Genomic DNA, 11,543 nt, shown 5'->3' with positions numbered 1-11,543 from the left:
TCCGGTTCTATTACCTCCCGTGGAGGGAAGACCGTTAATTTTGTACTTGACAGCCCTCGAGGGGGTCTATGGGGTATGTACTGGCCCAGCATGACGAGTCAAGTCGAAAAGAGCATGTAATTTACCTTAGCAAAAAGTTTACCGACTGTGAAACAAAATATTCACTGCTCGAGAAAACTTGCTGTACTTTGGCATAGGCTGCTCGCCGACTAAGACAGTATATGCTGGTTCATACCACTTTATGGATTTCCAAGATGGATCCGATCAAGTATGTATTTGAGAAGCCAGCATTGACCGGACGGGTTGCGAGATGGAAGATGATTTTAACTGAATATGATATCCAGTATACCTCTCAGAAAGCAATCAAGGGGAGTGTATTGTCTGATTACCTCGCCCAACAACCCATTGAGGATTATCAACCGATGAAGTTTGAGTTCCCTGATGAGGACATCATGGTTCTCAAATCGAAAGATTGTGAGGAACCAATCCCAGAGGAGGGGCCCGATCCTGAATCCGAACGTATTCTGATGTGTGATGGGGCCGTTAACGTGAAGGGTAGTGGAGATTGGTGCTGTTTTGGTTATACCGAAGGGATCCCACATTCCTTGTGTTGCTCAGCTAACGTTTGAATGCACCCACAATGTGGCTAAGTACGAAGCTTGTATCCTGGGTATCGAACCTCGGTGCGTACATCTACTGGGGCAACGCCTTTTTCGCTTGTGTATGGGATGGAAGTCGTGCTACCAGTCGAGGTTCAGATGCCGTCGTTGAGAGTCTTGATGGATGTGAAATTGTAAAAGGCCGAATGTGTAAGGACTCGGTATGAAGAGTTGAGCCTGATTGAGGAAAAGAGGTTGGCGGCCATTTGTCATGGGCAGTTGTACCAGCAGCGGATGAAGCGTGCTTTTGACCGAAAGGTACGACCTCGTGTGTATCATGTGGGAGATATGGTGTTGAAAAGGATCCTTCCTCCTCAGAACGATCGTAGGGGAAAGTGGACACCCAATTATGAGGGTCCACTCGTGGTCAAGAAGGTTTTCTCTGGCGGAGCCTTGTTATTGACGACCATGGATGGCGAGGATTTTCCATCCCCTGTTAATGCGGACGCAGTTAAAAAATACTTCGTATAAGAGACCCGCTGGACGAAAAGAATAAAATAGTCCAGGCAAAAATGGGCATCCCGGCGAACCAGAAAAAAATAAAAAAAAAGGTTCGGGCAAAAATTAGGGATAAGAAGAGAAAAATTGTACACCCGGCAAGTCGAAAACCTGAAAGGGCGGCTTGGACAAAAAAGGGTATCCCGGTGGACTGAAAACCCGAAAGGGCGGTCCAGGCAAAAGAGGGATTGAAACGAACAACTGCGTCTAGCATGATCGTTGTACTTTGGATATGACATGGATAATCCCCGACAGGGATCAGTCGGAAGCGTCTTGTTCAGAAGGCAGAAAGCGCGGAGAGTCTTGAGGACATATGGGGTGTAACCGAGTTGGAACTCGATGAGATCGCGGTTTCACATTGCCATTAGGATAGATTTTCCTTTTGTGCACAATTACCTCTTTTCAGGGATTGCTTCCTGTGTATTGCTCGGTTTTGAGCCACATTTTTTTTTCAATCAATAAAATGCATATTCAGTCAAATAATTTTGTTTTTGTTTTCATTACCGCTTTGATTGCAAAAACATTCAGTTATTTTTGATAAAGAGTATTTGCATTTTGAGACATACAGGTCCCTTCCAATGCATGTTTATAAGATTGGAAACTTGAAATCTTATTCGGAAGGTAGAGTGACCCAAGTGTTGAAATTTTGGCACGCCTGGGGCATGTTTTTATCTAACGATCTCTTTTGCAGGTGCTGTTAGATATTTTCACTCACTTGCAGGTTGTGATGTGAAGCCTTTTTGACAAAGGATCCCCGTGGAGTCCAATCAGGGACAAGGGATTGAAGAATGGTGAAAAGACAGCAAGAGACGTGCAACGATCCTAGAGGATTAATCAAGAAGACTCTTCAAAGTCTGAGGACTAGAAAGTTTGTACGAATCCAAGGAGTTCGATCTCCGTAGAGTACGGGGAAGTCGAGGATACAAGGTGATGAATCAGAAAAGTCCAGACGAGTCTGGGAGCTCTCAAAGGTGGAAAGCTGACATTGGAGTTAGATGGTGAATACCAGGGTTCGACGAGTCGACGGGTGTTCTGTGCCAGATTTTCCTTATTTCCCCTAGCAGGGTCGGGATTGTTATCTCCCCAGCGGGTTCAAGATCGATGTTTCCACGGCAGCCAGGAATGAAGGTGGCAGTTTCCCCTAGCAGTGTCGGGATTGTTATTTCCCTAACAAGTCGAAGATTGTTGTTTTCCCCCGCATAATGCGTTGGTGGTTTCTTCCCCAGCGAAGTCCCCAAGCGGATCAGGTTCAGTGGCGGTCGTCCCTGGTGAGGGTGGTCCTTTCCCCAGCAGCAGTGTTATTCCCTAACAGGGAGGAGATTGGAGTGTTAGCAAGTTCCTCAACAGAGTGCCTCGAGCTCCCCAGAAGAGTCCCTTGAGGGGATACTTTTTATGCATTCATCATTTAGAAGATCATAGCATATTGCATAATAAATTGCGTAGCATTTCCATGGTTATGGAGCATTACGCTAAAAAATCATCATGCATAAGCATTGCAAGCATAAACTAGTCTCAAGCCGTGGTTACCGTTTGAGAGGTGGTTTCGCTGGTTGGAAGATCAGCGTCAGCATTACAAGCATTAGTTACTCGAGCCGTGGTTACCGCTTGAGTTTTGGTTTCGCCGGTTGGTGAAGATGTTACTCAAGCCGTGGTTACCGTTTGAGATTTGGTTTCGCCGGTTGGTGAAGATGTTACTCAAGCCGTGGTTACCGTTTGAGATTTGGTTTCGCCGGATGGTGAAGATGTTACTTTGAGGAGTTTAGCATCGTGACGTTGGGTCAATGGTATTCCCCAGTAGTGCGATACTGAAGGAGATTTCTGTCGTGCGAGATGGAAGTTGGAAGATGTTACTCTGAGGAGTTTAGCATCGTGACGTTGGGTCAACGGTATTCCCCAGTAGTGCGATACTGGAGGAGATTTATGTCGTGCGAGATGGAAGTTGGAAGGTGTTACTCTGAGGAGTTTAGCATCGTGACGTTGGGTCAACGGTATTCCCCAGTAGTGCGATACTGGAGGAGATTTCTGTCGTGCGAGATGGAAGTCGGAAGATGTTACTCTGAGGAGTTTAGCATCGTGACGTTGGGTCAACGGTATTCCCCAGTAGTGTGATACTAGAGGAGACTTCTGTTGTGCGAGATGGAAGTTGGAAGGTGTTACTCTGAGGAGTTTAGCATCGTGACGTTGGGTCAACGGTATTCCCAAATAGTGTGATACTGGAGGAGATTTCTGTCGTGCGAGATGGAAGTTGGAAGGTGTTACTCTGAGGAGTTTAGCATCGTGACGTTGGGTCAACGGTATTCCCCAGTAGTGCGATATTGGAGGAGATTTCTGTCGTGCGAGATGGAAGTTGGAAGGTGTTACTCTGAGGAGTTTAGCATCGTGACGTTGGGTCAATGGTATTCCCCAGTAGTGCGATACTGGAGGAGATTTCTGTCGTGCGAGATGGAAGTTGGAAGATGTTACTCTGAGGAGTTTAGCATCGTGACGTTGGGTCAACGGTATTCCCCAGTAGTGCGATACTGGAGGAGACTTCTGTCGTGCGAGATGGAAGTTGGAAGGTGTTACTCTGAGGAGTTTAGCATCGTGACGTTGGGTCAACGGTATTCCCCAGTAGTGCGATACTGGAGGAGATTTCTGTCGCGCGAGATGGAAGTTAGAAGGTGTTACTCTGAGGAGTTTAGCATCGTGACGTTGGGTCAATGGTATTCCCCAGTAGTGCGATACTGGAAGAGATTTCTGTCATGCGAGATGGAAGTTGGAAGGTGTTACTCTGAGGAGTTTAACATCGTGACGTTGGGTCAACGGTATTCCCCAGTAGTGCGATACTGGAGGAGATTTCTGTCATGCGAGATGGAAGTTGGAAGATGTTACTCTAAGGAGTTTAGCATCGTGACGTTGGGTCAACGGTATTCCCCAGTAGTGCGATACTGGAGGAGACTTCTGTCGTGCGAGATGGAAGTTGGAAGGTGTTACTCTGAGGAGTTTAGCATCGTGACGTTGGGTCAACGGTATTCCCCAGTAGTGCGATACTGGAGGAGATTTCTGTTGTGCGAGATGGAAGTTGGAAGGTGTTACTCTGAGGAGTTTAGCATCGTGACGTTGGGTCAACGGTATTCCCAGTAGTGCAATACTGGAGGAGATTTCTATCGTGCGAGATGGAAGTTGGAAGATGTTACTCTGAGGAGTTTAGCATCGTGACGTTGGGTCAACGATATTCCCCAATAGTGTGATACTGGAGGGAATTTCTGTCGGGCGGAGATGGAAATGATAATCAAAGATGTTCCGGGGTTCAAGAAAAGAAAAAAAAAGTTAAAAAAAAGAGAAAAAAAATCAATCAAGAAGTTTTGGGGTTCAAGAAAAGCAAAAAAAATAATAATATAATAATAATCCCCAGCGGAGCGCAAATTGTTCGTCTGTTCTTGGTATTCAATCACTCTTCACCCTGATCATCTGAAAGTCGGGGTTGTTCATATCGACAGGTTCACAGTGGATTGAATAGGGGCAGCTGTAACACCTCAAAATTTTCCCTCCTCTTCTTGGGACTAGTTTAGCATATTGCATTTCATGTTTTAGGACATTAGGCATTTTCATATTGCATATCATGTGGAAATAATGAACTCATCCTCCAAAGTCTTTTCAAAGATGGAGAAGTGACATGGTTCAAGCCTGAGGGTCTTAATGAATTGATGATCAATCATCTGAGGGTTTTGCATCTCATCAGGGATTCTTGATCCTTCAAAGGTTGAGCATTATATTGGTTGTAAGGGTATGTCACCATCATCATGGTTCTATCATCATCCAAGGTTTCATTGTGCTTGCCCAAGTTCCTTTGGATTAGGGTTTTGACCTCTGGTCAACCCTAATCAAAGACTTCCATTCCAGCCAGGGATTTTCAAGGAGGTGAAGTATTCTATTGAGATGGAGATCACATGGTTATGTGGAGAGCTTATTGGAGCTAGGGGTTCATTTCTGAGCCATTTCCTCAGGTGGTAGAGGCTCAAGGTCCACAGTGCATTTTCAAGTCATATGGGCCCCATAAAAGTCAACTGAAAGTCAACTGAGGGCTAGGAGGGGGAGAAATGAGTTGAGACACTTCATTCATGTCCCAAAGAGGTTCATTCATCATGTCAAACACATACCTTGAAGAATTTGAATTCAGATCAAAAGTTTCCCAAAATGGAAAGTGACCTGTAATTGAAAGTTTCCAAAAATAGCAAGTTTTTGGACCATCTTCAACTTGACTTTCCCACATCAAGGAAGCTTCAAATGAAATTTTGTCCAACATGAAAGTTGAAGATCTTTCTCTCCCATTTCCAAAAAGTCAAAGATCATGAATTTATGATGAATGGTTGAGGAGTTATGCTCAAATGATCATCAAGTGTGCATGGAACTTCCAAATGCCATAACTTTTGAACCAAAGCTCCAAAATGAGTCCCTCTTTTTGCAAATTTCTTGTCTTGACCTATAATTTCCAAATCCATCATGGAATTGCATGAAATTTCATCACATGACCATTTGCTCATTCATGAACATTTTGGAGGGAAAATGCCAAATTCAAATTTGGTGCATCACATGAGTAAAATACCACTTGCCTTGTGTTTTTTGGCTGATTTTAAGTGAATGTGAGCATTTGCATGCTACTATTCACGTGGTGCATGGCCATGATACATCATTTTCCATTTTTTGCATTCCATTCCAATTATTGCTAATTTTCATTAACCATCACAAATTAGGATTAGCATGGTAATTAGCATGGCATATAAATAGTAAATCATAACAGAATTTTCAGTTTACACATTTTCTAGATCTAGAATTTTCTCTTCCCTCCAAAATTCTCTCTCATTGAAATTCAAAATTTCTTCACACAAGGCATGAATTTCTCTGCATATTCTGGTTCAGCATGCATCATTGAGTAGGATTTGGTCTTTGGTTTGAAGAAATTGGTGAAGATTCATATGCATCAAGCTCAAGAACATGAAGATGGAAATTCCAAATTAAGCAAGATCTAGGTTGTGGCAAGCATCCATTTCTACATCAAGCTTCATAACAAGAGCAAAGGAGAAGATCTACACACTTTTGAGGCTTTGAACACGCTGTTTTCATCACTGCCATTCCAGGTTGGTGAAAATTCGAAGCTCTTAATTCTTAATTTTATGGACATGTTATGGTAGATCTTTGCATGCTGGTTATTCTGATATAAATTTCATGAAATTTGGATGAAAAATGAAGAAGTTATGTTGAATTAAAGTTTAGATCTAGGTTTGTTATTTGCTTCGATCCAGAAAATCTAGAGAGAATTAGGCCAAACCATTAGCATATCTGAGATCTACAGGACGAGACCTTTCCAATGATATAAACTTTATAAAATTCTGCAAAAAAAATGTTGAGCATGCTGTTGCACCACCGTCTTCATGAAGAAGACGGTGGAAACCACCGCCAGGAACTATAGCGCCGCCGCCTGTGGAAACTTAGGGTTTGAGCACCAAAACGGCGCCGTTTTGCCCAGCGCCCCAACCTGCTTCGATTCCCAGGCGCAACATTGGAAATGTTTTTTTGATTTTTTCAGCCTTGGCCTAAAACGGCGTCGTTTTGGGAAGCGCCTATCCTCACTTCGATTCCAGCTGACAGCATTTTTCAAATTAACCTCACCTTTTCCATTTCTTTCCATTTTTCAACATTTATTTCATATTATTTCCAAATATTTTCCTTAACTTCAAAAAATCCTAACAAATAGAAAATTAATCCAAATAATTCCAAATTTTTTCTCACATGTTCATATGGATGTCTAGTATTTTGTGGTTGTGATTTCATGATTTTATCATTTCTGGAATTTTAAATGTGTTTGGTTCTTTGGACATGTATGCAAATGTGACATGCTTCAATCATTCTATTGTGAAATGCTCATACATTGGCCAATTGATTTGAAATTTGGTGTGATGATTCCCAACATGTTGAATGATTTTTGAGGCTTGGTTTTGCATTTTTATCATTTTTCATCTCTGTTTTAGGCACATGGATGTATGGTGTGACAATGTGTGTCACACAATTTGTTGTCATACTTGTTCATTTTCATTTCTAGGTCAATTGAGCTCCTCTGGTTCCAATCTTTTGCATGAGGCTTGTGTTTAACATGTTGTATGCACATAAACATTTCCATGATTGTTTGATTCATTTCTGTTTTAATGTGGAATTTTGATTCTTGATGTCCAATTGTGTGCTTTGTAATTGCCTTTGCCATATCTTGCTCATGAGATGACTTTGCCATTTATTTTGAGTTTGGTCCTTTTTAGGACATGTTCTTATTTGATTAAATATGCTTCATGTTGAATATACACTTCTGTTTTGGCTTTTTGCTATGCCTTTGACCCTAGCCTTTGTGCTAGTGGTTTGTACTCATCTTTTGAGCTTTGTATTTCAGGTTCAAGCTATTAGCTCTAGTGGTTGATGCAATCTCATGACTTGAGATGCAAATTTGCTTTGTACACTAACCATGGTTGTGTTGTAGGTTCCTTGGTGATAAACTCACTTGAGTTGTTGAGTTGTTGACTTGCCTTGTGTGCATATTGGTTGTAACACTGTTGACTGTTTGTTGGATTTGTCTGAATGTGAATATTGACTTGTTTGACTTTCTCACAGGTACTTTAGCCGCTTTAGCTCGTTGCTTGAGCTTTGCTTTGCTTGTGGTTGGAATACCACCTAGGTAACCATTCTATTCTCCATGTAGTCTGGAAGTCCTGCCATTTCTTTTGGCAGACACCTGTCTGAAGGCCTCCTTAAGAGGCAATGCTTGTGATTGTTTATATTTGTGCCATGTACTTCAAAGTCCTCCTAAGTGAAGAGGCATTGGCAGATAGAAGGGATTTGCAATAAACCCCCTGATATTCAGTTGAGTCTTTCATTATGCTCGCACTACGTGCTGAGGCTTTTGAATAAAAACCCAAAATCTTGTATAGTCAGTCAGGTGGAATAGGGTCCCTCATTCTGGACCCCCACACCTTCTTTGTCTTGAGCTCACCCTGGCCAGGGTTAAGAGCTATGAGGTCTTACCCTCATTACCTTTCATCTGCTCACCCTGACGGTCAATTTTAGTGGTTAAGAGCCTCAGATACCCCTTCCAGTGTTGGCTTGTTTGTCGAGGTTGATATGACCCCTTGACTAAAGCCCAACCTTGTATGAGCCGCTTGTTTGCATATAGTGTGTGATACCTGTTCACCTGTTATGTTTACTTGCTATTTATTTGCTGTTTCAACTTGCTTCCTGTGCGAGTTAGGATCTGTTTAGATACCTCAACCTAGGACTATTGTGGATTGCATGACAACTATTAGGCTCGAGTCAGTCTCCCTTTTAGTTTGTTATTCCCCGGTCTCTGGTTAGGAGAAAGTTTCTCCCCTGTTAAGGGGAACTACGTCGCCCTGATCCTCATACCAGATGAGGTACGTAGGTAGGAGATCGTGCGAGATCTCTCCGGGCGCCCCTTTTTCTTTTTGTGTGTGTTTTGCTTGACAGCTATTAGGTCCGAGTTCCAGACTCCCTTTTAGTCTGTGTGTTCAACATCTTTGTTTCTTCTGACGTCTCAGCATCTTCTTGGTGTTTGTGTGACAGTTATTAGGCTCGAATGCCAGACTCCCTATTAACTTGTCTGTTTGATAACCTTTTTGTGTGTGTTAGGAGATGGATGTAAGACCAGCGATTGGCATTCCGTATCCTATTTGCGTTTGTTTGTTCGGAGTCAGACGTAAGACCAGCCATTGGCAGTCTGTTTCCGTTTGTGTGTTTCTTTTGACGTCTCAGCGTCTTTGTATTGAGTTTTGTTTCGGCGTGCGTTAGCCGAACTACGAGTGTTCTGATTCTTCTCTGGATAGAGAAGATACGTGGGCATAGGATGCGATATCCTAGCGAGCCTGTTTTCCATTTCCCCGAACTACGTCGCCCTGATCCTCATACCAGATGAGGTACGTAGGCAGGAGATCGTGCGAGATCTCTCCGGGCGCCCCTTTTTCTTTTTGTGTGTGTTTTGCTTGACAGCTATTAGGTCCGAGTTCCAGACTCCCTTTTAGTCCGTGTGTTCAACATCTTTGTTTCTTCTGAGTCTCAGCGTCTTCTTGGTGTTTGTGTGACAGTTATTAGGCTCGAGTGCTAGACTCCCTAGTAACTTGTCTGTTTGATAACCTTTTTGTGTGTGTTAGGAGATGGATGTAAGACCAGCGATTGGCATTCCGTATCCTATTTGCGTTTGTTTGTTCGGAGTCAGACGTAAGACCAGCCATTGGTAGTCTGTTTCCGTTTGTGTGTTTCTTTTGACGTCTCAGCGTCTTTGTATTGAGTTTTGTTTTGGCGTGCGTTAGCCGAACTACGAGTGTTCTGATTCTTCTCTGGATAGAGAAGATATGTAGGCATAGGATGCGAAATCCTAGCGAGCCCGTTTTCCATTTCCCCGAACTACATCGACTCTGATGTTTGTTTCTGACAAACTACGTAGGCCTAGGATGCGATATCCTGCCGAGTCCGCTTCCTCCGTCTTCTTCCCTCTGTGTTTTATTCCAGTGTGTGTGCATTCTTTTGAGCAGTTATTTAGCAACCTTATTCTATTCTTTTGATCGTGGATCCCGTCGAGTACGACGAACGTGAGGGGTGCTAATACCTTCCCCTTGCGTAACCGACTTCCGTACCTTGTAATCTTCGGCCGTAAGACCATTCCTTTCCAGGTTTACTTTGACCGTTTCCTTTCCCTCCTTTGGGATAAATAACGCACGGTGGCGGCTCTGTTTGTTTTGTCTTTTGCCGCCGGTTGTTTTTCGCGTTGCGATAATAACCATACCATCAACATACAAAAGAAGTAGAACAATACCCGTAAATGTGCTATTAATATATAAAGAAGAATCACACTGAATCTGAGTAAAGGAGAATCCAAGTATTATGGTCGGAATTTCTCGTACCATGCTCCAGGTTCCTGTTTCAAACCATATAAGGAGCGTTCGAGCTTGCACACGCCTTTAGATGGAGAGAATAAGCCTTGAGGAGGAGTCATATAAATATCTTCTGTCAGGTCACCATGAAGAAAATTATTTTTCACATCCATTTGATGAAGAGACCACCCACTAGAAGCAGCTATATAAATGATCATGCAAACATTTGTCATTTTGGAAACAGATGCAAATGTCTCATCATAATCAATTCCATATTCCTGCTTGTTTCCTAAAGCAACCAAACGGGCCTTGTAACGATTGAGGGATCCATCAGAATTCAATTTCACAGAATACACCCATTTGCAACCTATAGGTTTGGCATCAGGAGGACAATAGACAATATCCCATGTGAAATTCTCTTGAAGAGCTTGAAGTTCTTCATTCATTACTTTTATCCATCGCACTAAGGAGAAGAGCGATCCAAAATGCAACGGAATTTAAAAATTTCTCCTTTAGTGATCCTTACGAATGGGCATGATCAGTGATAGAATCGTTACCTCTTATGGCGGTTGAATCCTTTGATGCAGATCTACGGAGCGATCACGAACGTTGAATGATGACAACGCCTCTACTCAGTCCACATGAACGAATTCCTTTAATCTCAGCGCTAGCTGCTACAAATGAAGGCTTTGAGTGTGTGTGTGTGAGAGAGAGAGAAATAAAATCACAACTGAACAAAGGCTTCTGCACAAGGGTTCTATTGATGGAACCACTTGTGTGGGTTGTAAGCTAAAAAGCCCACTTAGGTGTATGTGGCCCATATCTTATGATATACCAAAATCACTTAAGCACGTAGTACCTTACCATATTTCTTATTCTACTTAAGTGCACCGTACCTTACGATGTTCTACAATTCACTTAAGTGCACCATACCTTACGGTGTTCCTTATTTACTCTATCTCTCATTAATCCGTCCTTTTGTGTGTGACCCTGTAGGTTCTCGCGACATTGGTAATTATATTAAATCACATATTTAACATAATAAACAGTGAGCGGTATCTAGCAACACATCACTGCTACCCAAGACACGAAAATGTCATATGATCTGACAAATCTTTTTGTGATAATACTTATGTGTACAATTACCCTTTTGCCCCTATGTCTATATTGAACGCAAGGCATAGACCGTTTCATCCTTGTCCAGTTCACAACAAAGCTCGACTACGGATACTTTAAGAATATTGTCCTTATGTTCAATGGGATCTCATGATTAAGTCACACTTGATACATTAAATGGACTATCTATTCTAGGGACTTTATTAAACAAACATAATAAAGAAAAAGCCTTTTATTATTAATAAATAATTCGATACAAGTACCAAAAGCATTGGCCTCTAGGCCTTACACCAACAATCACGCACTAGCACTAAAGCCAATCAGGCATACCCCTAATGCCCATAGATATAGTATGGCCATCATG

The sequence above is a fragment of the Lathyrus oleraceus genome, chromosome 3 (assembly GCF_024323335.1).
Source record: "Lathyrus oleraceus cultivar Zhongwan6 chromosome 3, CAAS_Psat_ZW6_1.0, whole genome shotgun sequence".
Taxonomy (NCBI): Eukaryota; Viridiplantae; Streptophyta; class Magnoliopsida; order Fabales; family Fabaceae; genus Lathyrus; species Lathyrus oleraceus.
The sequence above is the reverse complement of the archived record's forward strand: the minus strand, read 5'-3'. Positions refer to the sequence as shown.